At 37.2% G+C, this 16,297-nt stretch overlaps 1 pseudogene; it reads right to left on the bottom strand.

Moving 5' to 3' along the window:
- Window positions 1-48: 48 nt before the first annotated feature.
- LOC103733243 lies at window positions 49-645 on the bottom strand (annotated as a pseudogene).
- Window positions 646-16,297: the final 15,652 nt, after the last annotated feature.

Below are 16,297 nucleotides of genomic sequence, written 5' to 3'. Positions count from 1 at the left end.
GCCCTCAAAAGAGGGATGATTCAACAGGCACTCAGGGTTATGTTAAGAGGAAATAAAAAACGCTTACAATTTATTAACCACTTCTTTCAAATCATTTGTCTGCACCTCTCGGGTCATGATCTCCAGCATTTTCTTCCGGATCTGGCGGACCTGTTGGTGCTGTGCATAAGGAGGTCTTTCGTATCTGGTTGTTTCGTTTTTTAGTAAAACCAACACAGAACAAGCGAAGCAAGTAACCATCAGTTGTCTTGACGTCAACATGCGCTTCAATCATTGTCTGCCATTTTTTGACCGTGGAACACATTTTGTCCCGGGTAAGATCCATGCCATGGAAGTTAGACAGTTTTTGCCCTGAACATCCTCAGTAATGAGCTTGAACTTTCTAAATGCAACTTCATCATTCTGTAGATCAGCAAGGCTCACTTCAAACACACCACCCTTGAGGCCATCAAACACAATTTTGGTTCCTTGAGTCCTTGTCACTAGTGTTTTTCCGATATTTCTAATGTTGAACATAGCTGGAGCTTTCACATCACACCAATCCTTCTTAGAAAATGGATCAACCACTTTCTTCTTGGCTCCCTTCTTGTCACCTTTCGTCAGGCGCTTCTTCTTGCCGACCGCCATGGTATCGCGCTGAGAACCAAAAGGTTTATTAACCATTTTTATTTCTTTGTTTGAGAATTCTGTTCAGGTCCTTGACCCATATTTTTATTTTTGTCATTTATTTATTTATTTTCTTATTTCTTGGATATTAATCCTTTATCAGATGTATAACAGGTGAAGATTTTCTCCCACTCAGTGGGCTTCCAATTCACTTCCTTGGTTATTTGTTTTGCTTTACAGAAGCTACAGAAGCCTTTTAGTTTAGTGAAGTTTCACTTGTTGCTTGTTGACATTAATGCCTGATGTCCAATTTAGAAAGTCCTTTCCTATACCTGTATCTTGAAGGGTATTGCCTATGTTTTCTTCTAGGAGCTTCAGAATTTCAGGTTTCATAGCGATGTCATTGATCCATTTGGAGTTGGCTTTTGTGCAGGGTGGAAGTTTTATAATTTTCATTTAGTTCCAGGAATGCTGTTATTTCTTCCTTGATTTCTTCTTTGATCCACTCATCTTTCATGAGTGTGTTGTTTAGTCTCCTTAAATTTGTGTAGTTACTATAGCTACATTTGCTATTGATTATAAGCTTTCTTCCATTATGGTCTGATAGGATGCATAGAATTATTCCAAAATTTTGTATTTTTTGAGGTTTTTGTTCCAGTGTGTGGTTAACTTTAAAGAAGCTTGCATGGGATGTTGAGTAGAAAGTATATCCTTTGGTGCTTGGGTAGAATATTCTGCAGATGTCTGTTAGGTCCATTTGATGTAATATGTCATTTAATTCAGATGCCTCTCTGTTTATTCTTTGTCCAGTTGACCTATTGGAGATAGTAGGGTATTGAAGTCACCTATTACTAAGTTGAGGTTAATGTGTGTTTTATAGTCCTGTAGTACTGTTTTTATGAAATCAGGTGCACCAGAGTTTATGTATATGTTCATGATTGCAATATGTTGTTGGTCAATTGTTCCTTTGATTAAGGTGAAGTGACCCTCTATCTCTTCTGATTAGATTTAATTTGAAGTCTATTTTATTAGATATTAGAATTGCAGCACCTGCTTGATTCTTAGTGCCATTTTCTTGGAACATTTTTTCCATCCTTTTACCCTAAGATAGAGCCTAGAAGGTGAGGTGAGTGGCTTGGAGACAACAAAAAGACGGATTCTGTTTCTTAATCCATTCACATAAGCTTGTGCCTTTGACCATGGAGTTGAGGCCATTGATACTTAGTTTTATTGCAAGATTTGCATTTGTTACTGTCATTTTGTTTGTGTTCTTGGTTCTATTTTGTGCTTCCATAATTATACTTTCCTTTGTTTTCTTCCTGTAACCTCTTGGGGATAGTCATTCCTATCACTGGTCCTTTGCATTGCTTCAAGTAGTCTCTGTAGTGGTTGTTTTGTGGACATGAATTCTTTCAGCATATTCATGTCATGGAAAATTGTCTGTTTCCCTTTTACTATGATAGATAGTTTTGCTAGGCAAAGTATTCTGGGTTGGCATCCATGATTGTTTAGAACTGGGAGTACTTTGGTCCAGGCTTTTCTGGCTTTCATAGTTTTCATTGAAAAGTCATCTCTAATTCTGGCGGATTTTCCTTCATACTTAATTTTTTTCTCACACTTTTCAACACCTTCTCTTTATTCTGTACATTTAATGCTTTTAACATGATATGCCAAGGGGAGTTTCTGTTTTGTTCTAATGTAATGGGTATACTATGTGCTTCTTGTATCTTTATAATAATGCCTTTCCTTCATTTGGGGAAATTTTCTTCTATAATCCTGTTGGATATCTGGTAAAGGACACTGACCTGAGATTCTTCTCCTTCCAGTATGCCTATGAATAATAGATTTGGCCTTTTCATTGTGTACCACATTTCCTACATATTCTGTTCCTCCTTTTTAAACTTTTTCAGTCTTTGCTTGAAGAGTCCAGCCTTCAATCTTGTCCTCCAGTCTTGTTTTTCTGTTTTCCATCTCATTCATTCTGCTTGTGAGGAAAATAATGCTATTTCACATTGACATACTGAGTTTTTAAATTCCATCTTCATGTCAGGTTGGTTTATTTCAGTACTTCTACCTCTTTTGAGAATTCTCTTTTCAAGTCCCGATTAGGTTTGTTATTCTATTCAGCCACATATATCTATTCTCTTGAGCTTCAGTTGCAAGTTTATGCCTTTCCTCTTTGAGTTCTTTGAGTTGTCTATGTGCTCTTTAAGTTCTTTGATAATGTCTATGATTGGTCTTTTATATTCTGTGTCATGGTGTTCCTTTGGGTGTTTCTTGTTGTAATACCCTTCTGTTGGACTGATGGGTTTTATTGGGGACATGTGTTCTCTTGGTTTTTCATATTATTTGGGTTTTTGCCTTTCTTTTGGGCATATGGATGTCTTTTGTTGGTTGTTTGTCCTATAGGAAATTCTATTCCACCTTTGTTTAGTTTAAGTTTGGTGTCATTTATATTGTTGATGTAGCTTGGTTGCTTTTTGCTCACATACAAAAAGTTGGTGTGATCTTCGGGTTCTCAGGGGGTAGTATGCTGGTCTGGGCAGTAGGCAGGCCTGTGGCAAGCAGATCAGGAGGCCAAGGGCAATGTGTGGGTATGGACAACCTGCAGAGGATCTAACAGACTAAGCTGGAGGATTGTGCTAGTCTGTTAGGAAGCTAGTCCAGAGACCTGATGTGGAAGAGCAGGAGCTAGTCTAGGCCCAAGAGTAGAAGGGGGACAAAGTCCAGGGAGGGAGTCGAGCTGCTCGGGGTGCAGGGGAATCAAGGTACACTGGAGGGATCTGACTTACCAGGTTAGTAGGTAGGTCCTTAGCAGGCAGTTTAGGAGGGTAAGGGGAAGGTGGAGGATGGGGACAGCCTACGCAGGGTCTAACAAATTAAGCTGTAGAATATAGCTAGTTTGGGCACTGGGGATCAGGACACCCATGTCTGACTTTTGATTGCTATCTTTAAAATGACATTGATTAGGTGATATCATTGTTAATCTTGGTTTTATGAGATACACTTACTATTGGGTTTGTAAGAGTGTTTCTTGGAAAGATTAAATGAAAAGACCTTTCCCCAATGAGGGCAGCACCTTCTAGTAGTGGCCTGATTGTAAAGAATCCTTAAGCAAGAGCTACAGCTTTCACATGGCTGCCTTTGTTCCTTGTTGGTAAGAGCAACTGCACTATTGTTGTAGTTGCTGCTGTTAACCTTCACTGGCATTGGAATGCAAATTCTACAGCCTTCTACTGGTGGACTGGAGGCTTTCAACTTTCCTGGAACCCTCATCAAATCCTTTATCACCAGATTTGGATTCTGAGACACCCATCTTTGTGGACTAAGCAGCTACTGTGTTCTCAGCCTCTCCATGACTGGATTACCCAGCCTAAATTGTGTAAGCCAGTGTATTAACACACATTTATTCTGTCTATTTTGGTTCTGTCCCTCTAGAGAACCCTGAATATACTGGCAACTACCAGAACATCATCAATCCAATATTTCCCGGCATCCTTGGTCTTTAAATTTGGAATATATGATGCCTCAATCAAAATATATTGTTTTGAGATTTCATATAAGAAAAATAATCCTTTTTATGATGAATCATAGCATTTATTATATTTTAAACCTATTTATGTTTATCATTGACATTACTTACTTGTCCTTAAATCATATTGCCTCAAAAGTTGTGTGATTCTTTCAATAGTTAATCTTATCTAATGTTTTACACTGAGTATCCAGTTCTAAATGCGCAAAGAATGGCCATATTCTTTATTCTAAGGAAGGAAGGTTTTATTTTGGTTCACAGTTTTAGGGTGCATGGCAGGTAGGTCATGGTGGTAGAAGCATGAAGCAGCTGTCGTATTTCAGCCACAGTGAAGAAGGAGAGATCAATGCTGCACCCAGCTGGCTTTCATTTTTTATTCAGTCCAGGAACCCAGCCTATAGACTAGTGTCACTCATATTTGGGTGAGTCTTTCCATGTCTGTTAACCCAGTCAAGAAAATCCTTCACAGATATGCCTATAGACTTTTCTCCATGGTGATCCAAAATCCCACCAAGTTGAAAATCAAGACTAACTATCATGATATCCATACATTTATGAATCCAAACAATATTTCTTGTAGAAGGCACATAATTGGATAGTTTTGCTTTTATTTAATCTGCCAATTTCCAACTTTTGATTAGGTTGTTTGAGCCATTCCTATTTTATGTTATTATTGACATAACTGTAACTATGCATACCATTTAACTTTCTACCTTCTCTTGATTTTTTAAAATTAAGGTCTCATATTGCTGTACAGGCTGGCATCAAAATATGTAGCTCAGGGTAGCCTCATACTTCTGAGTACTGGGATTATAGACATGAACCACCACACCTGAATCCATTTAATTTTTTGTTCTCCGTATGTCTGTCTCCATATGTCATATGGGTTTTTTGTTGTTGTTCCTCCATTCTTTAATTTCTTTTTGCATTATCTATTTTCTGTTTAAAAATAAAAGTGATCCCAGAATTTCATATAATGTGTTTTGATCACATTTAGATGTCCCTGCCCCTCGCTACTCCCTCCCAATACGCTCCCCTCAACATTATGTCCTCTATTATTATCTGCCTTTCACTTTTTGTATGTTTGTTTGTTTGTTTTTTTAAGGCTATTGAATCAAATCCATGCCTCCCAAGTGCTCCTGGGTGTGGGTCTATCTGATGGAGTCTGGCCAACCTACCAGGAGTCACACCAGTAAAGAAAACTTTCTCTCCCTCTCCAAGCATCCATCAGTTGCCAACAGATCCTCAAATAAGGCTGGGGCTGCCTTTCCACCTCCCCAGTGCATGCTGGGACCCCGTCTGGCTTGGGTTTGCATAGCTCTTTTGCCTGCTGTCATAAACGCTGTGGGTTCCTATGTGAAACTCTCCTGTGGTGTCCAAATAACTGATTTTCCTTGTATTCACCTACCACCTCTGGCTCTTACTGTATTTCCACTCAGTACCCATTCTTCAATAATCGCTGAACCTTGGTAATGGAAGATGCAATACGGGTTTCCTATTTATGGCTGAGCACTCCATAGTGTCTTATTCTCTAGACATTGACTATTTGTGGGTTTCTGTGTTGACCATCATCTGCTGCAAGAAGAACATTCTCTGGTGAGAGGTGAGAGATGCACTAGTCTATGGGTATAACAGCAAGTCATTATGAGTCAGTTCAATATTATATCTTTTTAGCAGAATAATAATAATAGGTTTTTCCTTATGGCCTGTGACCTATCCAACAACAGGCTCTTGGCCCTGATAACAGTGTGAGTTACAGAACATATCTTATGAAGTAGCCCTTAAATTCAATGAGAAGGTGGTTAGTTACTCCCATAATATTTATACAGTTACACCAATGGGTATATTTTGCCAGGCCAGTTGTGATTGTAGCTTGCTCAAGCTGTGTAAGGCTGATGATGATCTTTCTCTCCAAATAACATGCACAGTACCATCTAGTACTAAGAAAGCTAGCCAACAGAGATAAAGTTTCACAAGTTGATTTCTTCATTTTTGGTCTCTGACTCAGGTATGTAGGGTCTTCAGCAATAGGGCCTTACCATCGAGTCTAATGGATAACCAAGTGAAATGGCAATAGTCAATAGTCTCTGAGGATCTATGGAATCTCTATGGTCAACAACTACAAAAGAGGAAGTCCATTCATAGAACTGACATTTTCATTTACTAGTCTTTGGTGTCTATTATGGCCACCGAACCCCTGTTATATGATAACTACATCTAAACTAATTTTATATTGTATATGTACATATTGAAAAAAGCTTCCAAAGTAGGTTTCCATATAACTTTTTCAAAAAGCCTCTAGTGTTCATTATTCCTCCCAATACTCCTTCTTCTGCCCTCCCATCTCCACCCTTTTTCACCCATCATATCCTTTATTCTCCTTTTCCATTTATATCACTGCATTCTATCTCCCCTCCCATGAAGCCCCACCATGTCCCTTACTAGTTTTCTGACCTCTATGGATTCTCCAATTGAAATATGTATATCTAAAGATAGAAAGCTAGTATCCACTTATGAGAGAGAATATGAAACAACTATCTTTCTTAATATGGATTATTTCCAGTTACATTTATTTACCTGTAAATTACATAATTTTGTTATTCTTAATGGTTACATAATATTCCATTGGGAAAATGTATAATAATTCCATTATACATTCATCAGTTGATGGAAGTCTAGGTGTTTTACACTTCCTGCTATTGTGAATATGGCAGCAATGAATAGGTTTCTCTCTGGTAGGATATAGAGTCCTTTGAGTATATGCCCAAGAGAGGTATGACTGGATTAGGTTTTTTAAGAACCTCCACATTCAGTTCCTTAATGAAAATATTCATACTGAAATAGGATCAAACTCACCTATGAGCGCCATCATCACAGAATCATGTAATGGAAAAAAAAGAAATATATATACATATATATATGGAATAATATGATAAACACAGTAAAACTAATATGGCAACATTCACCAGGAATATCTAACATGATCTAGCTGAGTATCGTGAAAAATCAGAGGTTTTATCTAGAATAAAGCTACCAAATTTAAATATTACTCTATCCCAATCAGAGTGGCTATTACCAAAGAGTACAGAAAACAAATGTTGGGAGGATGGGAACCATTGCATACTGTGATGGTTATATGGGTCAGTATAGTCATTATAGAAAACAGAACAGAGGTTCCTGGGAAAAACTGGAAATGTAACTACCATAAAATATTAGCTACTTTTCTCATTACTGCTACCCAATATCCAATGAGTATCAATTTAAGGGAGGACAGAATAATTTTGGCTCAAAATATTAGGGGATAGAGTCCCTCATGGCAGTGAAGCCAGGACAATGGGACTGGCATGGTACCTTGTAGCTTACACACATCTCTGAAGACAGGGAGGCAAACATGGACAGGAAACTACTGGGCTATAATCCTGAAGCCTACCCTGTGAATGATTCCCTCTTGCTACAAGCCATTCTTCTAAATGTTCCAAAACCTCCCCAAATAGCACCATCAGCTAGAGACCAAGTGTTGAAATCCAGGAACCTGTGTGGGCTATTTCATATTCAAATTATTATACCCACTATTGGGCAACTATCCAAAGGAACTGAAACTAGTATTTTGAAGACATATTTTTACTGAATATCTGTCAATTTAATATATTTTTCATGTTTTTGTCTTTTAAAAAAATTATTGAGCTTTTGTACATTTCATACAACAGTTATTAATCAAATTTAGACACCCTCCTCCATCCATGCACCCCCACTGGACCTCATGTAGTCTACCATAGATGTTAAGTCCTATCCAGTCAAGCATTTCTATACAGATGTCCCTTGGTTCAAAATCATCCACTGGCATTTGGTCAGTCTATCTAGAGAGTGTTGGTAAGGATTATTCTCCCCCACCCAGTAGTGATCCGTCTCCAGGAGTTCCCAGACTAGGGATGACCCACCAACCATTTCCCTTGCTCTACTCTGGGCCCTTGTCTGGTTGAGTTCACATGGGTCCTGTGGATGATGCTGCCATTGCCATAAGTTCATATATACAAGCTCCCAGTGACCTGAATAGTCTCTGCTTCCCTAAGTTCATGGACCAACCCTGGCTCTCACAATCTTTTTGCCTCCTCTTCCTCAATGGTCCCTGAGCCATGGGTGGGAGAGGTTTGATATAGGAGTCCTGTCCAATGACACATACTCCGCAGTCTCTTATTCTTTAAAATTTGGCCAGTTGTGGCCTTTTGTGTGCATCAAACTGTTGTATAAGGCGGCTTCACTGGTGAAAGATGATGGAAGCACTAGTTTTCTTTCTGTTCCTGTCCCCCAGTTTTACTACGTTCCGTGAGTCTTAGTTGTAGAGGTTCCACTGTAGGTATGTCACCAAGGACTGGGCATCTCACAGAATTATATTCTCTGGGCCAAACCAGTTGTCAGGTTCTGCAGTAGCATCCACCTTTTCAGAAGGAAGCTTCTTTGATGAGTGGTGTACATTATACTTGTCTGTAAATATAAGGATCCATATTTTGCATACGGTAAGAAATTTCATTTGCCTAGAGATATGACCTAGATAGGGTTTTCTCTAGGGTAGATGACCTCTCCAGTCCATGTGTATTTGACTGTGTTTACAGTGCCACCCTTGAGCTCACTCCCATTGAGAGGGCTTTAAGTCCAATTAGATAGTTCTTGATTATTCTCCAGATAACAGTGACACTATAGCACCAAAAGAGGCAGTTTGCTCTGCTGGTCCTTATGGTATTAGGCTTTAGGGCTGGCTTGGACTGTTGATTGATTTTCTCCCTTAGAAGCTTGCATAGTATCCTCCAGAACTATGGGAGTTAAACTTCAGGGAGAAGGCTCCCAGGTCAATTCTTGCTCCATGGCTCCAAGTCCTATGTCCAAAGTATGTCCTGTCTTCAGCAGTAGGGTCTGTCTTCCAGTTCTGGGAGATAATCAAATTTATGTGTTGATCATATTTAGATCCCCTCCCTATCTACTTCTCTCCTATAACCCCCCATTGTATTTCATGTTCACATACATTAAGGCCTATTGAGTCAAATTTGCATCTCCAAATGTCCTACCGTGTGGGTCTGTCCACTGGAGCCTGGTTAACCTACCTAGCATCATACCCATAAAGAAAACCAATCCTCCCTCTCCCAGGAGTTATTTGCCAATAGTTTCTCAGCTAAGTTTGGGGCTTCTTACCTGCTTTTCCACTTCTTTGCTGAGATTTATGTTTGTTTTGAGCTTGTGTGGGACTTGTGCATGCTGTTACTGTTACTGTGAGTTCTTATAAATAACTTCCTAGTTGTCCGGAAAACTGTGTTTCCTTGTGGTCACCTACCATCTCTGTGGTTTAACAATCCTCCCCTTCCTGCAATTGTCCCTGAGCCTTTGGTGGCAGAAGTTTGATGTAGGTGTCTATTCAGGGATAAGCCCTGTGTTTTAACTCTCTTCAAAATTGAAGAGGAAACCCTTGGCTGGTTGAGATGAAATCAACAGAAGAAATGATCTGTTCATTACAGTGGCATTGTCATTTTACTCAGTGATGCAAAAAGAAAACTCAGGGCCAAGCATGGTGGCACATGCCTTCAGTGTCAGGCTTAGGCAGGAGGACATGAGTCCTAGTACTCTCTGAATTATATAGTGAATTCCAAGCTAGCCTAGGCTACGTTGGGAGCCTGTACTTCAACAATAAAAGAAAGATGAGAGAAACAGGACACAGGGTGTGAAGAAAAAGATTCCAAGAGAAGAAGAGAAGGGAGAAGAGGGAAGGAATGGAGAAGTGAAGAGAGGAAAAGAAAAAAAGAAAAAGATACGAGGAGAAAAACATTCTATTGATATGATGGCATATGGTTCCTTATATGGACTTGGAAACATCAAACAAGATAAAAGATAAAGTTAGCTATACTATCTGTAACACTTCTTTCCCTTAAGGTGTCTATCTAATAAATGTGAAAGGTCAAAGCATCAATTAATCTCATATACCAAATCATAAATCATAAAAGAAACTATTATAACGCCCTTTAACACATGGTTATGTGTTATAATACTAGTGGTTATGTTTTTTTTTCAAAACTCTGCTAATTATTCACTGACAGAGAAGCAATTAAAGTTTATCCCCACTAAGATACTACTTATAAGCAATAAGGCTGCTCCTTTTTGCTGACCTACTTAAAAAGATTTAAATTGTGTCTGGTTTAAATGTTAGTAAGTCAACGAAAATTATGTGTTGGGCAGCACTACACTGCCGATTTCAAGTTATGCATGCATTAAGCTGCTGTGAAATATCAATGAAGCCTCTTGTATATTCACGTTGCAGCCTAAAAGTTCTTGGTTTTTCCCCACAATATTTTTTTTGTAGAGGAAGTCTCATTAGGGGTCGTTAAAGTAATTCTTCATTCTTCCTTTGGTATGGGAATGCATATTAACTAGGTCTAAATAGTGCTTCACAGAGTCTAAATGCATTTACAGGCACTCTCAGCATTCTGAGTGTAGGACATGTCAGTATGCAGAATAGCATGTTGTTGTGTTAAGCATAAGTTTTTCTTTGACTTTATGATTGCCTCATGTCTGTTGTCTTGGGTTGCCTTGGGTTGCCTTGGGTTGCCTTGAATCATTGAGGTGCAGTGTCATTTCACAACTGTAGGTTCATTTGCCAGTCAAAACATAAATATATAAGCAGACACACACAAAACTTCTGTCCCTAAAATTATATGAAAAAAATATCCAGACTCCATAAGCAAGGCATACATTATTAAATAAGATCTCAGAAATCTCTTCCATATTAAATTTTAATCTTGTTGATTTTATCATACACATTTAATTTCTATAATAATGATGTGCATGCTCTTAAGGAAAATTGCACAGTAGGCAGAAAAAAATGAAAGTTTAGCATCTTATAATATTTTCAAGCAATTATAGGAAAAACATGCAGAAAGACAAAATGGAGATGGAAAAGGAAAATTACAGACTATGTAAATCTAGAAAAGCATTTAATAGAACTCCACATGAAGGCAGAGGTATTTCAAGAACACAGTCACCTATACTTCTAGTAGTAGACTTTATAAATGTCTTTAGTGATATAGCCTGTACTTCTATCCCAAGGAGATTACCTCATAATTTAATCACGGGTATAATAAGACTTTCACTAACCACCTTGGTCTGAGTTCCTGGTACTAGGTAATAATGCTTCCTTCATTGCTTCTTACAGCTTTCATGTTTTGGGGATCACATTCTTACTGTTCCTTATATGATCTTTAGTTAAATCTATATCCATGTCTGTACATATGCATATATTATATAATATTGGTTAAACACACACACTTTATAGAAAAGAATCTTGAACCTAAACCAAAGTCAGTCTTAACTTATTTGGCAACCAGAATGAATTTTAATATCAATTAAGTTTGCAACATTATTCATGGTTGAGACTATATAGAGGAAAAAATCTTTTTTTCCTCAAGAATTTTTCCATTTAAGATATAGAGCTAAGATAATTCTAGCATCACATGGGGAAAACTGAGAACAAAATAGGCAGTAGTATTCTGCCATTGAAGCCTCCAAGGCCAATAATTAAACAGGAATCACACGTTTAATGAGGGAAAGAAAAATCTTTTAAATATATACCGCATCATGTCTTAATGCAATGCAAAAAAGCACTTCTATCCTCTTGTCCCTCTGTGAAAATGCACTTTCTCATCCAAGATTACATTTTAAAAAAAAGCTTATTATCCATGGGTTCCACTGGCTGTACTAGTTCATACCCATGTGTTAGCACAAAAAATATGCTAATTGGTTTGGAAAGAACAAAACTACTCTGATAAGTATTAAACATATATTAAGCAATGATCTGAAAACAAGACAGCTAGTTTTGAAACAAACACTGTGTCTTAACCAGAATGCTTGCAAGTCATCTTTGGTGACTTTAGATTAAGCTCTATCTAGTTCACCTTTAAATTGTCCCTGTGTATTTTTTGAAATCTTATTAATGAAAGAAATTCCAAAGCCTCAGCTACTGAGTGATTTAGGCAGTGCACATCAAAATCTTGATGCTCAGAATGCATTTGAATTATGTATACTGATGCCCAGTTTGTAGCAGAAAGCTAATGTTAATAAATACAAACAAATGAGTGTTTGGAAACCCTAAGTTCTAACCTCATGCATCTGAAAGATTTGGAAATTCAATCATTCAATAGAAATGAACAGAACTTTTGTCTCTCAGAGAGCTGTGGTCTTCACCATTTAGAACTGATTTCAAAATGCCATAACACTAACCAGTTAACATGATATACTTATACTCTTCAGCTTATGGCATGAGAGCCTACCATGACTTTGGTGCTCATATGAATGCAAGAAGCTAAGAGGAAAGAATTTGCAGCACTGTCATTCCAAATTCAGTCTTTAAGTGGTCGACCATGCCTGACCTTGAAAATCATTATGGGTCTCTTATCATGTCTCCCTCAAACTTCTACCTCCTTTCTCTACTGACCCTGAACCTATAATGCTAGCTACTCTAATAACTGATTCAGGTGTTAGGTTTCCAAAGCATTTGAATTACAGGTTGCACTATTAATTGTCATCCAACACATAAAAAAATGACACAGGGTATTAGAAATCATCCTTTCAAAGTTGTTAAATAAGAAGGCAAGGAAATTATTCATTTCTTCTCTGTCTTTCCTTCTCCTTCCCTTTCTCCTCCTCTTCCTCATGCTACTCCTAATTTCATCTCCTGTGTCCTCATTTTTCCTACTTATTATCCTTTTAAAATTACATTGAGTTCTTCATTATACACACTGATTTCTTGATCTGAAAAACAGTCACTGCCCCATTATGGACACTTGATCAATTCCAAATCACAAAACTTATACTTAATTATTTCATCTCCATTATGTAGACTTGGAACACTGTTAGAAGAAACCATTTTAGTTTCAATCAGCCTTCAGGTCTCTTTCCTCAAAGATAGTGAGTTTAATAATTAAAACAAGAAAAAAACCAAAAAGGAAAGAAAATTTCAGAGGAAGCAAAGTTATACACACATACATTTAAAAAAAAAAAAACATTGCTACCTATGTTTAATCAAATGGATAGAAATCCCCAGTATTGACATAATCTTTGTCTAATTCAAAGATGTACATGCCAATGATAAACCTCAAATAGGCTCCAATATCAAAGTCCACAGTGGAGCTCTAGCCCCACAAGTGATTGAGACTATAGCTTTTCCTTTGTTGCTTATTTTGTTTTGTTAAACTAAGAAAAGCAGACGTATATCATTAAAGCAAATTTAATCCATTCAAGAATATAATTATTTCCAGGACTTAGCCCCAAGGAAGAATTCGATCATTCTATTCATTTTTATACGACCATTACACTATTTACAGTGCTCACCAGCCTGACACGGATAATATAATGCATTTCCAGTTGTGTAGTGGGTCGGGTGATAGCATCTAACCCTCTAGCTTCTCACAGCCTGTCTTAGAACTCTTGCTGCCACAGGAGTATCTTTCTCTTGGCTCAGTCACATATCAGCAGTGACACCCAGTGGATGGAAGCCTCCTGAGAAAATGCCTGGAGACTCTTCATCCCTACCCCCACCTCTTCTCACCACAGAAAGATTTTTGATAGTGCTTTGTTTCTCTGACCTTCTTACAGGTCTCCACAGGAAAAGAATTTATCTGATTGCCTAATGCCAGTCTGCTTTTCTTTAAATTTTACTCAAATTAGAAAGACTCAGACATTTCCTTTGCACTAAAGACATTTAAACCTATCAAAATATGTTCAACTAATTTGATATTTGGTTTCTAAAAATAAAACCACCTATACAAGTATAGGATAAAAATGGAGGCAGATGCTCAACTAATTTCCTACATTTTGCACTTTAAAATGTAAAAAAAAAAAAAAAAGTAGTTGCCAGTAGAAATCATGACTTTATTATTTATTCATAGGAAGTAATTCAAAGACTATTAAACTAAATTGTGACTAAAAAGTAATATAAACTGATGACTAAAATCAATTTAATTTAAAGCATGTCTATCAGTAAGAATATACCCATCCTTCCTAATGCAACATTATATTTAAGTATTTCAACTACTCTTACAGTGTGAAATACATGACCTATTTTTGAAGGGAAGCATTATATGAATTTCTTAAAATCAGTATACATACCTCTTTTTTTAATTCCACAAATTCATTCCTGTAATTTTTTAATAAATCCCTGGAAAAAGGGAAGTAGCGTCTTGTTTTATTTTAATTATAAGAAAAACTCTCATCCCTCTCCATCTCTCACCTCCTCTCTCCCTCCCACTCTCCCTCTCCATCTCTCAATCCCTGTCTCTCCCTCCCTCTCTCCCTCTCTGTCTCTCACCCCCTCTATCTCTCATCCCTTCTCCTTGCCCCCTTCCTCCTTCCCTGCTTTCTTTTCTCCTTTCACTCTTGTTTAGCTAGTATTCCACCTTCACATTAATCTTTGTCCAGTATCGCACTCAAACACATTTCCCCTTCATTGTGTAAGCACAGGCAATAGGTGATGGTGGTGTTAGTGAGGATAACATGTTTCTAAATGTATCTAAACAACTATTTTGAATTTTTTTGGTTTTCAAAATGTATCTCTTGTGTGAGACTAGGTCAGCTTGCTTGACTAGAGAGCTTGAGAAGCAAAGAACTAATACACAGGTTCTACTAAAGTGTGTTCACCAAAATCAGGAAACAGCAATAAGTTCTTTGAACTAAAATTACCTTGAAGAAATGAGAGCTTGTCCTGGGCACCTAAGATGGCAGAGACACGCATTTTTAGATATCTGACTTAGTTTGGCAGTGCATCAAGTTTGATTAAGCTCTTGCATTCCTAGTTCCATGATATAGGGATTGACTAACCATAGAATTATGAGATCATTTTTATACTTTGGTTCAGAAAATGGGACATTCAGAAGCATCGGCAAACTGGAGTCTACAGGATGGTGAGTCAGTAGTTTCATTATATGGTAACAAGAAGAGACAGGATTTAGTCTGTTAGGATTTCTGTATCTATCTACATACAGGCAAGACTAAGTGGATTCAGTGGCCTTTAAAAGAGAGATGAGGAGGGAGATGGTGAGAGAAAGGGGGACGGCATGGTTTTCAGAGAAAATTGGTGTGGGCAGATAGGAGAAGAGATGGAGGTGAGGGTTTGTGGTATACGTTTGTTGAAAACATATTATATGTATGTACAAATATGTCTCAGTTAAAAAAACATTCTTTTACATGGGGCACTGCAAGAAGATTGTGTGCTTAATAAGGCACTGGCATCTCTGTGAGATCAAGGCCAGCCTGGTCTACATAGTGGGTTCCAGGCAACCTGTGGCTATAGGAAGACACTGTCTTTAAAAAAAATTTAAAAAAAAGACATGATAGTCAGAATTAGAATAGTAAACAGAAAACTAAAAAAGATCTATCTATATTTCATTAGCTCCTCAAACATTTATTTTGTCTCCTAATATGTGATATTCAAAATGGCTAAATTTGGACTCAAAGACCCAAAGTACCTTTTCTATGATGTCCTTCAACTGATGTGTGTATATGATGTTTTTTCAGTTTTGTTTTGTTTTTGTTTAGAGGCAGGACTATAAATATTTTCCTTAACATATATTTTCTTATTAATTTCATTAGCTCCTCAAACATTTATTTTGTCTCCTAATATGTGATATTCAAAATGGCTAAATTTGGACTCAAAGACCCAAAGTACCTTTTCTATGATGTCCTTCAACTGATGTGTGTATATGATGTTTTTTCAGTTTTGTTTTGTTTTTGTTTAGAGGCAGGACTATAAATATTTTCCTTAACATATATTTTCTTATTAATATTTATTTATTTTTAATTATTTATTTAATAACCACATACTTAGAAGAAGCATTTCATTACAACAGCATTGACATAGTCAATAACAATTTCCAGAGCTAAGATGCATCTCTTTCAAAAGTGGCTGTAAATTTTTAGGTTTACAGTTGAATTAATACACTTATACAATATTGAACTCAGTATAGACACTGTAAGACATAAAATTGAATGAGTTTTTAACTTTTAAAAAGGATCTCCATTTCATTTTAAAATATGCTGTTTCTTACAGAAAAACTCATTGTTCTTGCTACTAACACTGAGATGTTGGTACATGCATCTCTAATCTGTATGTATCTGATTATTACTGGT

The sequence above is a fragment of the Nannospalax galili genome, unplaced genomic scaffold (genome assembly GCF_000622305.1).
Source record: "Nannospalax galili isolate Female #2095 unplaced genomic scaffold, S.galili_v1.0 scaffold496, whole genome shotgun sequence".
In the NCBI taxonomy this organism is placed as follows: domain Eukaryota; kingdom Metazoa; phylum Chordata; class Mammalia; order Rodentia; family Spalacidae; genus Nannospalax; species Nannospalax galili.
Note: the sequence above shows the minus strand (reverse complement) of the source record. Positions and strands in the feature narration are given on the sequence as shown.